Source organism: Ambystoma mexicanum, chromosome 7p (genome assembly GCF_040938575.1).
Source record: "Ambystoma mexicanum isolate Mex_15411 chromosome 7p, UKY_AmexF1_1, whole genome shotgun sequence".
Classification (NCBI taxonomy): Eukaryota; Metazoa; Chordata; class Amphibia; order Caudata; family Ambystomatidae; genus Ambystoma; species Ambystoma mexicanum.
Window position 1 is genome coordinate 197,058,519 of NC_090939.1, and position 18,598 is coordinate 197,077,116.

The window sequence follows — 18,598 nt, forward strand, 5'->3', positions numbered from 1 at the left end:
ACTCGACTCAATCGCACCGCTTAAGATGAGACACAGTAAACCTAGAGCCCATCTTAACTCCTGGTACACACTTCACCTGAAAACACTACATACTAAAAAAAAAACAATGTGAGGTCGCATGGAGAATGCAACCTTTTGAAGAAAACAAAATCAAACTTAGGGATATAACTACCCTCTATAAAAAGGAAATACTGTTGGCAAAACGGGAAACTTACAACACTAGAATATCCCAAGCCAACTCAAGCATAAAGGAACTTTTTGTCATCTTGAAAGAAATAGAATCTCCCATCCCAGTGCTAGATAACTGTGTAAAAGATAAATCCTGGTGCTCCAACATGCAGAAAGCACTTGCCAACAAAGTCACAACTCTTCAGGCTAAAATTGCCAAGAAAAAAGCGTCACCGATCCCAACTAGCTCGCCTAAAATTCTCACCACACCTCCTAAAATTACTACTTGCCCCCCATTTCAAGTTCTCAAAAGTGTCTATTATCGAGACAGAAAAAATTATACTATCGTTCAAACCCTCCAACTATCAGGGAGACCAATGCCCAGCCCAATTGATAAAGGATGCAGCCAGAGACCTGGCTCCCTTCATCTCAAAACGTATTAGTGCTTCATTTGCCGCAGGATCCATACCAAGTAACCTAAAAGAATCTTGGGTGCTCCCTCTACTTAAAAAACAGACGCTAGACTCTGCCATACCTACGAACTACCGCCCAATTACAAAAGTGCCCTTTCTTCTAAAAATCATAGATAAAATGGCATACTTACAAATCCAAAAACACCTAGAAGCCAAACACCTGTTAGGAGCGTGCCAGTCTGGTTTCCGACCCCAGCATGGGACTGAAACAGCCTTTATAGACCTAAAGACCCAGATTGATGAGCTCAGGGTTAAAGGGAAATCAGCCTTACTCCCCCTCTTGGACCTATCAGCTGCATTCAACCTCGTCGACCATAAGGTCCTATGTAGGCATCTGGACTCGGCTACCCACTTTTCTGAAGAAGCCATAGCATGGATACAATCCTTTCTCAACAATAGGACCATGAGAGTCTTCTCCCCCACTGCGGCTGCAGACCCCATCCCCATTACATGCGGAGTGCCCCAGGATTCATGTGTTTCTCCAACCTATACAATATTTTCACAAATCCCCTTTTCGATGATCTGGACCTTCTTAGTATCACCTACACCAACTATGCACATGATACTCAGATTCTCCTACCACTTACTCGTGGTTATGACAAGGATTTGGTCTTGGTGAATAGGGTGTATGAATGATGATAAGACAGAGATTATCATCCTGGGCACCTCCTTCACCCTCAAAAAACTGGGACCCAACTATTCCACCTTCAACATTGATAACCTTACTACCACCGCTCAGGAGGTGAAAACCCTTTTTTTTGCTTGACTCTACCCTTTCCTTTAATAAACAGGTCAATACGATGGCTTCTGCCACTGCAAACACCTGCAAACTGATTAGAGTAGGTAAACCTTTGCTGTCCAACAATAGCTGCATCACCCTTGGTAGAGCACTCATTCTTTCGAAGTTGGATTATTGTAACTCTCTTTACATTGGGGCCAACAAGGAAACCATCAAGAGAATCCAACTCCTTCAGAATAATGCTCTCAGAGCAGCACTAGGGTCTCCAGGAGAGACCATATCTCTGAAACAAGAAGAGCAGATAATTGGCTTTCAACTCACGAGAAAATTCAGTTAAAAGTTGCTTCACTTGTACATAAATGTCTAAACAACGCCGCACAAAGCTATCTCTCTGAGAGACTTACTAGAATAAGTCTTACAAGATTCACCAGATCTTCCAACGCCAACTGCATTACACTACTTAGATTCAAACTTTCCAGAGTCTGAGGATGCTACTTCCAGGTCAAAGCAGCTCAACTCTGGAACTCCCTACCACTCCCTCTGAAAACAGACCAACCTTACTTTAAATTCCGACAGAACCTCATGAGGTGGATCAAAGACTCGGACAAATAAGGTCTGGCTATCTACCTGCTTATGACTGACTATTACCGTGCACCTTTGCCTGGCTAACTTTGTATATTTGTACATACCTACTTGACCCTTAGGGGGTAATTCATAGAATTTAGCGCACAAGTGGTGCACGCGGCTGGCGCACAGTGTGCGCGTGCAAATTTTTGCGCCAGCCGCGTGCGCTAAAATCCATTTCCGCGCACAGCGTATTCATGGATTTTAGCTACCAAAACCAGCCGTGGCGCACAGTGACACAGCGACCCTGCAGCAGCACCAGTTACGCCCCCAAGAACGTCCCTCGCACAAGGAAAAGCCATCAAAATCCCCAATCCAGCGCAAAGGGCTGTGCTAACCCTGTACCAGTATACATGGCCGCCACACAGCACACGGCAAGCGGGGAACGTGTATTACTGGGGTGCGCGGGAAGTTTCACACGCAATTGGCCCTGTGCGAGTGGGGTACGTGTATTACTGGGGTTCGCAGGAAGTTTCACAAGCGATAGGCCCTGTGCGAGTGGTGTACGTGTATTACTGGGGTTCGCGGGAAGTTTCACACGCGAAAGGGCCTGTGCGAGTGGGGTACGTGTATTACTGGAGTTCGCGGGAAGTTTCACACGCGATTGGCCCTGTGCAAGTGGGGTACATGTATTACTGGGGTTTGCAGGAAGTTTCACACGCGATTGGCCCTGTCCGAGTGGGGTACATGTATTACTGGGTTTCGCGGGAAGTTTCACACGCGATAGGCCCTCTGCGAGTGGTGTATGTGTATTACTGGGGTTCACGGGAAGTTTCACACGTGAAAGGACCTGTGCGAGTGGGGTACGTGTATTACTGGGGTTCGCGGGAAGTTTCACATGCGATTGTCCCTGTGCGAGTGGGGTACGTGTATTACTGGGGTTCGCAGGAAGTTTCACACGCGATTGGCCCTGTGCGAGTGGGGTACGTGTATTACTGGATTTCGCGGGAAGTTTCACACGCGATAGGCCCTCTGCGAGTGGTGTACGTGTATTACTGGGGTTCGCGGGAAGTTTCACACGTGAAAGGGCCTGTGCGAGTGGGGTACGTGTATTACTGGGGTTCGCGGGAAGTTTCACATGCGATTGGCCCTGTGCGAGTGGGGTACATGTATTACTGGAGTTCGCGGGAAGTTTCACACGCGATTGGCCCTGTGCGAGTGGGGTGCGTGTATTACTGGGGTTCGCGGGAAATTTCACACGCGATAGGCCCTGTGCGAGTGGTGTACGTGTATTACTGGGGTTCGTGGGAAGTTTCCCACGTGAAAGGGCCTGTGCGAGTGGGGTATGTGTATTACTGGGATTCGCGGGAAGTTTCACATGCGATTGGCCCTGTGCGAGTGGGGTACGTGTATTACTGGGGTTCGCGGGAAGTTTCACACGCGAGAGGCGCTGTGCGAGTGGTGTACGTGTATAACTGGGGTTCGCGGAAGTTTCACATGCGAAAGGGCCTGTGCGAGTGGGGTATGTGTATTACTGGGGTTCGCGGGATGTTTCACATGCGATTGGCCCTGTGCGAGTGGGGTACGTTTATTACTGGGGTTCGCGGGAAGTTTTACACGCGATTGGCCCTGTGCGAGTGGGGTACGTGTATTACTGGGGTTCGCGGGAAGTTTCACATGCGACTGGCCCTGTGCGAGTGGGGTACGTTTATTACTGGGGTTCGCGGGAAGTTTTACACGCGATTGGCCCTGTGCGAGTGGGGTACGTGTATTACTGGGGTTCGCGGAAGTTTCACATGCGAAAGGGCCTGTGCGAGTGGGGTATGTGTATTACTGGGGTTCGCGGGATGTTTCACATGCGATTGGCCCTGTGCGAGTGGGGTACGTTTATTACTGGGGTTCGCGGGAAGTTTTACACGCGATTGGCCCTGTGCGAGTGGGGTGCGTGTATTACTGGGGTTCGCGGGATGTTTCACATGCGATTGGCCCTGTGCGAGTGGGGTACGTTTATTACTGGGGTTCGCGGGAAGTTTTACACATGATTTGCCCTGTGCGAGTGGGGTACGTGTTTTACTGGGGTTCGCGGGAAGTTTCACACGCGATAGGCCCTGTGCGAGTGGTGTACGTGTATTACTGGGGTTCGCGGAAGTTTCACACGCGAAAGGGCCTGTGCGAGTGGGGTACGTGTATTACTGGGGATCCTTGGGAAGTTTCACACGCGATTGGCCCTGTGCGAGTGGGGTACGTGTATTACTGGGGTTCGCAGGAAGTTTCACACGCGATTGGCCCTGTCCAAGTGGGGTACGTGTATTACTGGGTTTCGTGGGAAGTTTCACACGCGATAGGCCCTCTGCAAGTGGTGTACGTGTATTACTAGGGTTCGCGGGAAGTTTCACACGCTAAAGGGCCTGTGCGAGTGGGGTACATGTATTACTGGGGTTCGCGGGAAGTTTCACATGCGACTGGCCCTGTGCGAGTGGGGTGCGTGTATTACTGGGGTTCGCGGGATGTTTCACATGCGATTGGCCCTGTGCGAGTGGGGTACGTTTATTACTGGGGTTCGCGGGAAGTTTTACACGCGATTGTCCCTGTGCGAGTGGGGTACGTGTATTACTGGGGTTCGCGGGAAGTTTCACATGCGATAGGCCCTGTGCGAGTGGTGTACGTGTATTACTGGGGTTCGCAGAAGTTTCACACGCGAAAGGGCCTGTGCGAGTGGGGTACGTGTATTACTGGGGATCCTTGGGAAGTTTCACACGCGATTGGCCCTGTGCGAGTGGGGTACGTGTATTACTGGGGTTCGCAGGAAGTTTCACACGCGATTGGCCCTGTCCAAGTGGGGTGCGTGTATTACTGGGTTTCGTGGGAAGTTTCACACGCGATAGGCCCTCTGCGAGTGGTGTACGTGTATTACTAGGGTTTGCGGGAAGTTTCACACGCTAAAGGGCCTGTGCGAGTGGGGCACATGTATTACTGGGGTTCGCGGGAAGTTTCACACGTGATTGACCCTGTGCGAGTGGGGTATGTGTATTACTGGGGTTCGCGGGAAGTTTCACACGCTATTGGCCCTGTGCGAGTGGGGTACGTGTATTATTGGATTTCGCGGGAAGTTTCACATGCGATAGGCCCTCTGCGAATGGTTTACGTGTATTACTGGGGTTCGCGGGAAGTTTCACACGCGAAAGGGCCTGTGCGAGTGGGGTACATGTATTACTGGGGTTCGCAGGAAGTTTCACACGCGATTGGCCCTGTGCGAGTGGGGTACGTGTATTACTGGCGTTCGCGGGAAGTTTCACACGCGATTGGTCCTGTGCGAGTGGGGTACATGTATTACTGGGTTTCGCGGGAAGTTTCACACGCGATAGGCCCTGTGCGAGTGGTGTACTTGTATTATTGGGGTTCGCGGGAAGTTTCACACGCGAAAGGGCCTGTGCAAGTGGGGTATGTGTATTACTGGGATTCGCGGGAAGTTTCACATGCGATTGGCCCTGTGCGAGTGGGGTACGTGTATTACTGGGGTCCGCGGGAAGTTTCACACGCGATAGGCCCTGTGCGAGTGGTGTATGTGTATTACTGGGGTTCGCGGAAGTTTCACACGCGAAAGGGCCTGTGCGAGTGGGATACGTGTATTACTGGGATTCGTGGGAAGTTTCACACGCGATTGGCCCTGTGTGAGTGGGGTACGTGTGTTACAGGGGTTTGCGGGAAGTTTTACACGCGATTGGCCCTGTGCGAGTGGGGTACGTGTATTACTGGGGTTCGCGGAAGTTTCATACGCGATAGGCCCTGTGCGAGTGGTGTACGTGTATTACTGGGGATCCTTGGGAAGTTTCACACGCGATTGGCCCTTTGCGAGTGGGGTATGTGTATTACTGGGGTTCGCTGGAAGTTTCACATGCGATTGGCCCTGTGCGAGTGGGGTACGTTTATTACTGGGGTTCGCGGGAAGTTTCACACGCGATTGGCCCTGTGCGAGTGGGGTACATGTATTACTGGGGTTCGCGGGAAGTTTCACATGCGATTGGCCCTGTGCGAGTGGGGTACGTGTATTACTGGGGTTTGTGGGAAGTTTCACACGCAATTGGCCCTGTGCGAGTGGGGTACGCATATTACTGGGGTTCGCAGGAAGTTTCACACGCGATTGACCCTGTGCGAGTGGGGTACGTGTATTACTGGGATTTGCGGGAAGTCTCACATGCAATTGGCCCTGTGCGAGTGGGGTACGTTTATTACTGGGGTTCGCGGGAAGTTTCACACGCGATTTCGCTGTCAGAGCGGGTACGTGTATCTAGTGGGGTGCACGGGGAGTCCCACACGTGAATTGGCAGTGTGGGTCCTCCCAGGTGTGCCCTCCACCCCATCCACGGCCCCTGCAGACAACCCACAACACAGGGGACTACCCTGCACCCCTGGGCATGCCCCCCAGCCAGCACACATGTCACCTTGCACTAGTGATCACCAACTCATGTCCCCCAGCACCACCACCCCCCAGCAGTGACAGGCACCTGCCAGCAGGCCCCCACTCATGTCCCTCTGCACCCCCATCCCCCAGCAGTGAGGGGCACCTGCCAGCAGGCCCTCACTCATGTCCCCCTGCACCCCCACCCCCAGCAGTGAGGGGCACCTGCCAGAAGGCCCCCACTCATGTCCCCCTGCACCCCCACCCCCCAGAATTGAGGGGCACCTGCCAGCAGGCCCCCACTCATGTCCCACTCATGTCCCCCTGCATCCCCACCCCCCAGCAGTGACAGGCACCTGCCAGCAGGCCCCCACTCATGTCCCACTCATGTCCCCCTGCACCCCCAACCCCCAGTAGTGAGGGGCACCTGTCAGCAGGCCCCAACTCATGTCCCACTCAAATTACAACTTGACTCTGGTGATTGGCGGTGGGCCAGCACCGGAGGAGGAAGACCTCACTCCGCATGAGTCACTCGTTGCGGAGTTCATACCATCTGAATCGGTCAAAGGAGTGGGAGAGATGCCAGACTTTGATGCCCAGTCCTGTGAGTGTTGTTGCGTGTTTGTCGAGGACGTGTGTGTTTTACTTGTGTGATGTGTTGTGCATGACTGCCACTACATGTCACGTGTACATGGTTATGATGTATGAGTAATGCAACGCTTTCCTGATGCATGTCTACTCAGCTGGATGGTGGACATGGGGACTGTCCACATCACCACTTTTGCACCGTAGTCACATGCTGGGTACGAGTATGCTCCTCCGGTCCATGTTCCAGCTCACTGGCACTTCTGCATGTAGCATGGGGTGAGCTTCCTCTCAGCCCAGGAACTATGCATAGCATGACTGACGTGCACCCCAATTCCATTTTAGCACTGGTCTGCTACAATACTGCCGTTGGTTACTTCCCTGGTCATGCCTCCTGTGTACATTCTAACATCCAGCGGCCAATCTGCCAGACATATCCATTGTGGTACATCCTTAGTACTTGATGCAGGGTGTCTCACTTGGACTGTGCAGAGGTCAGATGCCCCGCAGGGACATAAGTGCCCTTTCATGCTCCATGTGCATTCCACGCATGCCCATATATGTACAGGACTGGATGATCACTGTTACACAAGTCCATGATGACCCAAATTGCATGGCATTTCATCTGCCTTCCCATGTCAACTGTGGCTCAGTACTGCATTGCACACATGTTTAGGGTCTGACAATCTGTGAGGGTCACAGGCCTCAGCCTGTTTAATGGCCAATGACTCTGTCCAACTGGTGTAGTGTCTTCTTCACACGTGGGTGGACTTCAGAGGTTTCATCATGTGTCCTGCTTACAGTCCCATCATCATTTGCAGTGTTGTCACTTGACTCACATGAAGCTGTTGATGCTAATCAACACTGTCTGTCAATACACAGGTCTATGGTCAGCCTTTTGATACCATGCTAGGCATCCCTGCTTTTGCACTTGGGTGGAGGGGTGCTTTGCTTGTAGATATGCTACCCATTGAATGCACACTGCACGTGATGCCTGAAGTTGACCTTGCACTGCCTTCACATTTTCTGACACACACCATGAAGTCCTTGTACATGTAGGTAGTGAGTAAGATACATATTTGCTGCATTGCATAGACCCACTTCAATGCAGACTGCCACCTTTCAACAGGTCTGATCACAGAAGCAATTCCAAGTTGACCCAGCATGCATGCCAGGTTCTATTTTGTGTGTCACATGTCTGCCTGATGTGTTTGTTGTCAGTGTGTGTGTGTGTTGTGTGCTTCTAACATGTGTAGTGACCTTTTCTCTCTCTATTTTTCAGATGATGACGCAACGGAGCCGGGGGATGGTGTTGTCATGCCAGGCACAGGGTTGTTATCACTACATCAACCCAGCACAAGTGGGGGTAGTGGGGTGGTAGGCCACGAAAACCCCCAAGTGCTACAGTCCATCTTGTCTCTGGCTGCCTATGAGTCCAGCCCTGAGGAACACTCTGACGATCATGTCGAGTTGGATGGGCATCAGGTCCATATGTCAGGGGTGAGTGATTCTTATGTGGACACTCCTCTGTCCGCGACACCTGCACTGAGGGGTCAGACAGTCTTGGAACCTCCGCCCGTGGTGGATCGGGACGCAGGGTCACCCTCCACACCAGTCACTGATGTGCCTGGGACGTCACGTCGACGGGGGCATGTAGTCGTGCGCCCCCAACACAACGAGGACACACGGTCCTTGGGTCCCGCAGGGGTCAAGCCCAGCAACGTGGTCGTCACGCGCAACCACAGTATACTGAGTGGGAGCAAGACATGACTGCCAATTCTGAACGGCAGGGGGCAGCAATGGAGAACATCGCTGAGAGCATGGAGCGTGTGGCCCAATCTGTGCTCCCCCTGCTAGGCAGGTGCTTCTCCAGCAGCAGGCGGCACAGTCCACGGCCTGCTCGCTCAGGCTGGGCATGGCGGCCTCAGACAGGGCACGCCAGGCTGAAATGTCGTCTCTGCGTCAAGCAATTGCTGCTCACGCAGAGGCACACATGAAGGCCCTGAGGGAGAAGCATGCTTCCCTCAGATCCACTCTGGGTGTCCTTCTGATGTCCAAAAGGGAGCGGGCAGAGGAGAGGTTTGCACAACTTGAGCATTCCATCTCGGCTGAGCTACATGCTTGCCGGGAGGTGCAGAGGTTGTCCAGCCAGGCCTTGCAGGAGGAACTCCGTGTTACACATGCTACCTTGCAAGAGGAAGCACGTGTATCATGGGAGGTTCTGCATGCAGACCTACATGACATCACCACACAGAACCAGGCTCACCCGTCCGGCAGACCTGCTGCCGACGAGGGGCAAGCTGCAGCTAGGCGTGGTCATGCTCCTGTGCCACGTCCTCCTTTCCAGGAAGAGCCAGACTCGGACGACAATCTATCTCCCACATAGGTCGGGCTGTGCAGGCGTTGAGCCCATGGAGGTTTTTTTTTTCCTCAGCATCATCGCATGTGGGTGTTGAGCAGCACCCTGTACCCTCCCCCTCCCGGGTGCCTCCCCCCTCCGGGTCGTATGTGGCCATTTTTGATTTTTCTTTTAGTTTAGTTAGTTAAGTTTCTGTTTGATAGTTAGTTTAAATAGGTAAAGTAGGTTTTTCATAGTTAGTGTAATTAGTTAATATAGTTTAAAATTGCTAGTCTATTGTGCTTTCATTTGACGGTGTGGTGCTTTGTGGCTTTTGAAAGCATCCACTGCCTGTTCCAGCTGGGCCCTTCAAGCTTGTCTAGTGTATGTGTTTGCTGCTTGAGGTCCTTGATTTACATATGCCACTCCTGCTTCCCTTATCCATGGGCTCGCAAGGATGGTTCAGTGTAACAGCCTATTACACAAGGGCAATGACTGTCATATCTGTGGCATGTCTGCTGCTGTGGAACTTGTGTTAACACCCGTAGTGGGGATGATTGGGGTGTAATTGACCACTGTTCTTCTTTTGCTAGATGGGGTGTTTAATGTTTCATGTGAACATTCATTGCTATGCATTATGTAGTATGTTTCTTATCTTTAATGAACATGTGCTTGTTGAAAATCATGCCGTAGATAGTGTGTTCCACACTGTTGCTGTGAAAGACGGACTGATGGTGTGATTTCTGATGTACGTCTCTGACATGGTCCACTCATGTAATGCCTGAAGAGACACACACAGATGAATATTAAGCATTAATCATGTGTTTCATGGACTTTCTGCAGGGGATGAGCATCAAGACCACCTTTGCCAGCAGACATGGGCCATTGGACGTCTGTAATCTGGACACGTTTGGTGGTGCCGACATGCGCATGTGTGCGCAAGCAGAGGCACTGGGATTGCGATCATACATCCAATAAATGATGACGTGTTTCAAGGGACTCCAGGCAAGGTGAGCAGCACAGGGGGGTCACAACACAGCAAACCTTCCACCTGGCCAGTTGAACAGGCACGCTTAGTAGCAGCACTGACGGTGAGCTTGGACAAATATTGGTGTTGAAGCGCACAATACAGCTCAGATGTGTTGGTGGACTGAGGGCTAGTTGATGGGAAAGTTGTCTGGGGCACCTGCATGGGCAGTGGCACATACCCTCTGTTCCACCATGGTCCATTGAGGCACTTGTATTAGCCATGTAGCATTGCAAAACATGGAATGAAGCAGCTCACAGGGACAGACAGAAAGGGACAGCATCGGGTGCAGTGCATTTCATTTCCAAGTAGAATTTGATACATGCACTGGCTACTTTATGTTGGTCATGGTGGTACAGGACTTGTTCTGAAGTCAGACCTTGCTATATGCGTCTGTCTTCTTACCCAGGGAACAATGCATTTTGTGTGAATCGTGACACATTGGTGTTCCATTTGCCACGCACCCACCGGTGCCTGACTTAATGCATTGACTGTGTGTGAACCATCACAGGGGTAATGTTGCGTATGGGTATGAAGCAACCACACAAGATGGTCTGTTTGTAGAGTATTTTGTTACTTTGGGGCATATTTGGTGGTGTGTTTGTGTGTTTTGGGCAAGCACAGATTATTAACTGTGGCTCTCTTTGCAGCATTGAACTGCTTCTGTTACCGGACCGGAGAGTGCGCAGGCAGGAGGCCAGCACTCACCCCAGAGATACGTTTCTCTTTGACTTCCATTTGAGTAATTTGCTACTATGTGCATGTGAACAAGTTTGGTCTATTTGTGTATGTGTTAATGTGTGTACTACATTTTGGTGCATTCCCTACTTTCCCGTGTCAATCCTACTCCCCTCTCCTGCCCCTCAATCCGGTTATCCAGAATGCCGATGTCTGTGCTGACTGCATATCCCTGCCCCTCCTTCCCCACCAGGGTCTCAGAGGCCTGTGTGAGTTAGACCTTGCAGGCACCCAGACCACGGTGGGGGTGGCTGTTTTGTGCCACTCCTGCGCCTGTACACGGGAGCTGTGACAGTAGAAATCCGTTTGTGTTGCATCATTCTATGTTATGTACCACACATGATTCAGATCCTGTTGTGCCATTGTTTTACTGTGCTACCTTGGTTGTTAACATCATTGTGGTTGTACTTGGCCTTTGTGGTGTACTGCTACTTGAAGTCATCTACTGGAGGCTGTTCTGGTTTGTTTTACTGCCTGCAGGGTATTTGCTTGGCTTCTGTGTTGTCCTGCTTTGAGTTCTCTTGGATTTTGTGCTTTTGCAAATCTAGGTGGACTCTGAGGGTGCTGGCAACTTTTTACACACAAGGTGGGAGATGGTGACAAAGTGGAAGGGTGAACCTGTGGCCAGGTGGAATTCAAGGATGTCGGATGAATAACCCAGATGCAGTCGTTCAGTGGGTTGTGGTGATTTGTGAGGGGGGGGTGTTTTGTTGTTGATAGTTGCCTTGCCCTGCAGTGTGATGGGTACCCTGAAATTGTAATTGTGCTTTCCTATGTACATGATGTATTCTGTTCATCAATGCCTGTTCATGTGTTGTGTTTACCTTTCAGGTGTGAGGGGATAGTTGTGGTTTGACATGCTGGGGTATACACATGGTGAATGTTCACATGTGATGTGTAGAGGACAGTGATGGTCACTTGATTTCACATGCATATGTTGAGTGCATGCCCCTACTGACCCATACACTCGCACTATGATACACTACATGTACAACCACCCTTACATGTCCACGTGTACACTCTGTTTGCCTTCTGGTGCCCACTGTGTCCCTGCAGCGAATGTTCTATGACCATTTGTGGATCCTGTACATGCCTAATTTTGTCATTTTATGTAGTTTGTCGCTTAGATGTGATGCTCAGGGTGTGCATCACACACAATGGCTGTTCACTGTGCTGTGCGCTGAGCAGTGTGTTGCAGGAGGTGGACACGGCACACAGTAGCTGCAATGTTGATTATGCAATGCACATTGTGCATGTGGACAGGCATTCATTGTTATGTTTCAAATACAACTTTTGGAATGCATTTGGGTATGACTTATTTTGGGTGGGAGGTTGTTGGTCAGTCATTTCATCTGATTCCATGTCAGGCATCATTGTCTGATGCCTATTTACATTTTCCACATGGCAATGTGTACCTTATTGGTACTGTATTGCTTGCCATGTCATGTTGTGGTTTGGGAGGGTTTGAGTGACATACCAGTGATAGTCATGGCCTGTTTTGCAGGTCTGTGTGATTCACACCTTGCATGTGTGCCTTTTGGTCACACAGGATTACTTGTGTTTAAATAGCTAGGGATGCACACAATGTGGCAATTCCATGGCAACAATCTCAGGGTGGTAAGGTTGTGACAGTTGACTGTCTCTTTGTCATCATCGATTGTCACCTGGTATGTGCCAGGCCTGTGTGCACTCCGCAGGGTTGGGAGTTTAGGTGAAAAATCTGGCCACAAGATGGGACCGGGCTTCCTCGCCACGTGCCCTATCCCCCCCCATGGGCAGTGCCTGTGCCTGTGGTTGGGGATGTGGGGGCACCACCATGTCCACCGGTACACCCTGCCATGTTGCAACATTGTGCAGGACACATGCTGCCACAATGATCCTGCACACTACTGGGGGTGCATAGAGTAGCTGCCCGCCAGAGCAAAAGGGAGCGGAAGCGTGACTTGAGCACTCCGAATGTGCGCTCCACTATGGCCCTGGATGCAATATGGGCCGCGTTGTATCTTACCTGGTGTGGTGGGGTTCCGGATTGGCGTCATCATGTGGTTGCTCAGAGGGTAGGCACTGTCCCCTGGAGAGGTGATAATGGTTGTGATTATTGGGGTGTGTGTATTTGTGTGTGTGTGTGACATGAATGCATGTGCACGGGCATTTATACTCACCTAGGAGCCATGTGTTGCCATGCTGCCCAGCTTCCAGGGCCCGGCTCAGGGCGGACATTCTGTATATGAAACTGTCGTGGGTGGATCCAGGGTAGTTTGCATAGACAGAGTTGATGATTCCCTTTGCATCGCATACCACCTGTACATTGATGGAATGCCAGTGCTTGCGGTTTTGGTAGATGTGCTCAGTGGCCCTAGGTGGACGTAGGGCCACATGGGTGCAACCTATGGCACCGAGCACTTTGGGGAAGTGTGCCACCCTGTAAAAGTCCTGGACAACGGCCTGCCTTTCTGCGGGTGTTCTGGGCATGTATATGTGCCTGCGGACTGAGGGGCGCGCTGTCATGATTGCCAATACCTGGTGTAGGCAGCGTGACTGCGTGGCCTGTGAGACCCCACCCACTATGGCAGTAGTCTGCTGAAAAGACCCAGTGGTCAAAAAATGGCTGTGTTTCCCGTATTCGAATCCATGAATACGGGTTGTTCGCGTGCGTGGGGGCGTTCCGTGTAGTTCCCTGCAGTACTTCCCCAGTTACGCCTTCTTTTTCACACGTTATTCCCCATTCCGCGTGTTACGCCCACTGTTCCGCCCACTTTTGTTGTGTGCGCTGCGCTATGTGTGCATTTGCTGTGCGCGAAGCGCATGCCATTTGATGAGGTGTGTGCCCGCGTGCGCGATGCACGGATTTGGCGCACAACCAGTGGGAAAGTAGCGCAGCGCCTTTCTTGAATCGCACGCTTTCTCACGCTTGTGCCTCCTTGTGCCTGCTTGCACTGGGATTTTCGGCACACGTTTGTTCCATGAATCGGCCCCTCAGTGTTCTCTGCATTTGTAGGGTTTTTTCTGTGTCTATCCTGCAATTACATGTATGTATTTGATTTGCTCTGCTATGTATATTTATTGTATTATGTATGTGGTCAAACTGATATGTCATCAAGCTGTAAGCTGTCTAATGCAATGCACCCTTATACCCTTGGGTCTGGCGCACAATACAAGTAATAAAACCAACAAACAAACAAACAAACACTGTGCATTCCAAGCCAAAAGTTCAGAAAAAGTGGGTACCAATGCGAAATTTTGTCTTGGCTCTCCAGGGGACATATGAGACACTCCAATAGATTCCACCAAAGGTACAAAAGAACATTTTGTAACAAGTGTTGAATCTGGCTGTCCCAAAAAGAAAAACAGGAAGTCCCAACAATATATGCCAGCATTGGCCCATTTACAAGCAAGTTCTGACCAAACCCACTAATGAGGTAAAACCCTCTTTCGTGCCTTTAAAAAGTAAGGTGTCTGGCCTCAATAATACATGCAAGCATTGCTCGTGTAAATACACAGATGTTTATGCTACTAGTGCCCAAAAAAAGCCTGTCTCTGCAATATCTACTTGAGCTGCCCATCTTTCAAGCTGGCCCTGTTCGACCCTTGGCATAGGACAGCCTCTCCAGACAGCAAGAGGCTGAGGACCTCATCCAACATGGCCAGTGTTGCGATTTGAACAATATTTGTGGCCAGGGGGACATATGGTTTATTTCCTGCCTTGTTGCAGACATCCTTACGGGGAGATATCTGTATTCGATTTTCTGACTACAGTTGCTCCAGCAGAAGGGATCTGAATATCGGCTGGGGAAGGGTCACTGATTGTGGTGCCCAATGTGGCCATGCACATCTGTTAACAGAGGTGGTGGTGGCAGATGTGGTGGTCAGAGCATTGTCCCAGTGTGAGGGTCCCGTCGTCCTCTCGGCGATAGTTTTTCCTGTTGAAAAAGCCATGAGTGCATAGTTCCTAGCTGGACTAGGATGGTTGAGAGAGTGTCTGCTGGTCATGCTGTTTGGGAAGCAACGGCACACCCTGGCAATGGGATATGAGGCCCTAGAACTTGCACATGTGTTCCCCTCTATGTGGCCATGGGGCAGTGTTACTTAGAGAAATATCACATGGCCCTGCATCAGGTGGTCATAATCAATTAACCGTATTAAGGCTAATGGCATGAATCTCCTTAAAGAGACGGCTCTGTTTAGGTAGGTTGCTCCTGTTTATTTCGCTATCAGAGCAGGGGGAGGGGTTTGCTGTTTCTGATCAGTGAGACAGGGAACACCACAGATGTGTGATAAACATACAACTGTAGTTGGTAGGTGGCAGAGGCCCACCCCCTCTTTAATTAGTAGGCACTCACAAGTGATTTCTTGCATGTGGCTGCTTTGCAGTTGGCATTGTAGGACTTACGGTCTCATGCGATTCACTACTGGAACAGAAAGTAACAGGAGGCGCTGTTTACTCATTTATTTTTATTGTATTGAATTGTTATGTTATTGTTTGCAGCACAAATAGCTGAAGAGCCGCAGAACACTTTATGCTTGGATCATTCCATTAGGTATTCCGGGTAATGTGTGGTATGGGTGGGAACAGGTCACTTTACCGCAACAAAAACAGGGGTAATGTGTGGGTCGGGTGACAAGCGACCTTCCTGAACAGTAAAGGGGGCGGGAGGAATAGGATCATGAAAAATGGGCTGGAGAACGGCGACCTGCGAAATAGTGATCCCAATTCGTGTGTACTTGGTCAGGCAGAGCTGCTAGTGGGCTCCCAAAAGGGCATGTGCTCACAGACATGCTCACCAATATGGACTTCAACTTGGTGTATGATACTGGTTAAGAAATTAATTAATGAAAATACAGGACTCTGCGCCAACAACTCAAGTTGAGTTAAATCTTAGATTATGCTTTATTGATCATCCATGACCATTGAGCCCATAATTGATAACATGTTTCGGCTCCACTGAGCCTTTTTCAAATCCGGGCTACCCATAATTGTAATATAGGACATACAATATATCATAGTCAAAAAACAATTTGTATGAACGACATCATAAAGTATAACATAATACCAGTTTTCAAATATCGTGACCACAAAATATGCATAATAACATGAAAGAAATTAGACAGAAAAACAAGGATGGGCAAAAGGGAAGGGTTCATGGGTGTAGAAAAATAGGCAAACATATCATAATACATTGTTATGTTTGAGTAAACAGAAAAAGAGCACAAAAAACAGAAACAAAAACACAAACAAAAAGAAAAAAGAACCCATTAGTAATCATTATTCTTCAATTCATTGAATAATATAACCAAATTCTGCAATGGTCCCTTGAGACAAACTGACAACTTGGTGGATGTCCTTACCCGAAATTTGATGTAACCAGTTCTTATGACTATTTGTCCATGTAGTAGTAACGGGGTACAATCCCCAATATCAATCTAAACAAAAAATGTAAGTAGCGAAGGTAAATAAAACTGATTGTCCAATTTAGAATATACATTAATTGTGTATATCAAGGTTGCCTGTGGCAACTAGGCATTTTCATGAGAATAAATCCCGCCCTTCACCAAACGGGCAAAACAACTCTTCTTAATGGTCACAGGCCATTTCTGCCTTATTCAAAACAATTCATTATAAGTTCCGTAGTGAAGACAATTGTAATTAACCATCATTACGTGAAATGATGACGCATTTCCAATTATAGAACACGTATATCAAGTACGGAAAGCACAACATATAGCTTATTTTGTTGCTACTCGTCAAGTACCATTAAAGCTAAATCTCATTGAAAAGTAAACCATGAGATAAGCGGTCCTCTCTTACCAGTTCCTGGAACACAAACAGTCACACGCGTCGGCAGGTAAGCCGAACGCTTACCAGGTATGCCTTCTTATACTAGGCGTCATCACTGTGCGCGGTTACCATGGCGACGCAAGGACAAGCGTCGTCATTGAAAACCGCATTCTATCCCCCAGCATTCTACAAATTACATATGCTATATAATTCAAAATATTTGAATAAAGCCTGAGAAACTAACAAAGCATGTATACGCTTCTCCTGACCCAATTTATATTTGTTGAATACTTAAATGGTTACTATCACAGTAATGTATAATCACGGGCACTAATGCACCTAACTACAAAAGGTTGGTGAGCATTACACGCAACATTCAAATAACATACTGAGCTACCAATTATGATGGGGTATCCCTTTAACAACACCCTGAAATACATGTAACCTCCTAATAAACAATGAGCCGTGTTCTAAATCAAGTATAACAATGAAAATTATTCGAGCTTGAGAAGCCAGATTGCAATGTACTACATCTCACAAGAATGAAACCATTTCATTATCTGTATTAAGTCCTGTATTTGTCGAATTGAAGTAACAAATTGCTCTTGCTTCCGCTTGTCGTAACGCCTTCACTCTGTCACCACCTCTTTTGTTCAAGGATACTTGTTTAAGACCAATGAATCTAATTTCCGATTTGAGATGTAGCTGATGTGTTTTTTGCCAATGTTCAGCTAACGGAAGTGATGGGTCTTGACTGCCAATTTTGGCTAAATGTTCACGGATACGGATTCTCAACTGTCTCTTGGTGCTACCAATATATAGTTTGTGGCAGACACAGATGATGCCATATACTACAAAAGTTGTTTTGCAATTAATTCCTTGTTTAATGATCCAACATTTTCCATTTTTATCTTCGAATTCCGTTGTTCTTTGGTATGCATATTTACATTGTGGACAGACTCCACATTTCCTGAAACCAGAATCTTTCTTGTGTAACCATGTACCTTGAGTAGTGCTCTCAATGTCCGGTAATAACGATGGACTAAGGATAGATTTAAGTGTATTTGCTCTTCTGAAGGTAATGCGTGGATGATCACTCACAAACTCACCAATATGACTGTCCAATTTAAGTAGGTACCAATGTTTGTTCAAAATTTTTCGTAATCTCTGGTGGTCTGAACAATATTGAGTGATAAAGCTAATCGGCATGTTAGCTTCCAAATTATTCCCTTGTCTCTGTCTCAAAGTATCCTGCTGCTGCATCAATTTGGTTCTCTTATATGCTTTACTTATGTCTTTTTGGGCATATCCCCTCCTTCTAAAACGTCGTTGTAATAGATTACCTTTATTAACATTCTTCTATGATGGCAGCATATATGAAGAACCGTGAAGAAGAAACTAAAAACCTGTTTACCCCCCGAGGGGATATGTCACATGCATTTTCAAGTATGGCTACGAAACGAGAAGATTTACGTTCGAAATTTATAAAACTGGAAAGAATATCGAAAAAGGAAATTGACAAGTACTGGGAAAAAGTATCACTTGAGAATTATGTCGCTAATGAAAGAGTACCTAGGGGTTTGAGGATTCTTATATTTCCAAATTTCAACAATGAATTGGATAAAGATTTAGCAGAAGGCTGGGAAGCTAATTTGAGCAACAGCTCCATGAAGATGATTGACCTATTGATTGAACATGCCACTAGGGAGCATAAAAGGGCATTAGATGGTATAGAAGGCATACGCAAAGAAATTGCTGAGATGAAATCTAATGAGGATACTAAAGCCAAAA

The 18,598-nt window shown here is 48.5% G+C and overlaps 1 long non-coding RNA gene across 1 annotated transcript; it reads right to left on the minus strand.

Annotated features, from left to right (window-relative positions):
* Window positions 1-15,884: 15,884 nt before the first annotated feature.
* LOC138526541 (uncharacterized) lies at window positions 15,885-17,675 on the minus strand. Its single transcript, XR_011283616.1, has 2 exons — window positions 16,378-17,675; window positions 15,885-15,995 (listed from the first exon to the last, which is right to left on the minus strand). It is a non-coding gene; the product is annotated as an uncharacterized lncRNA (long non-coding RNA).
* Between the last annotated feature and the right edge of the window lie 923 nt (window positions 17,676-18,598).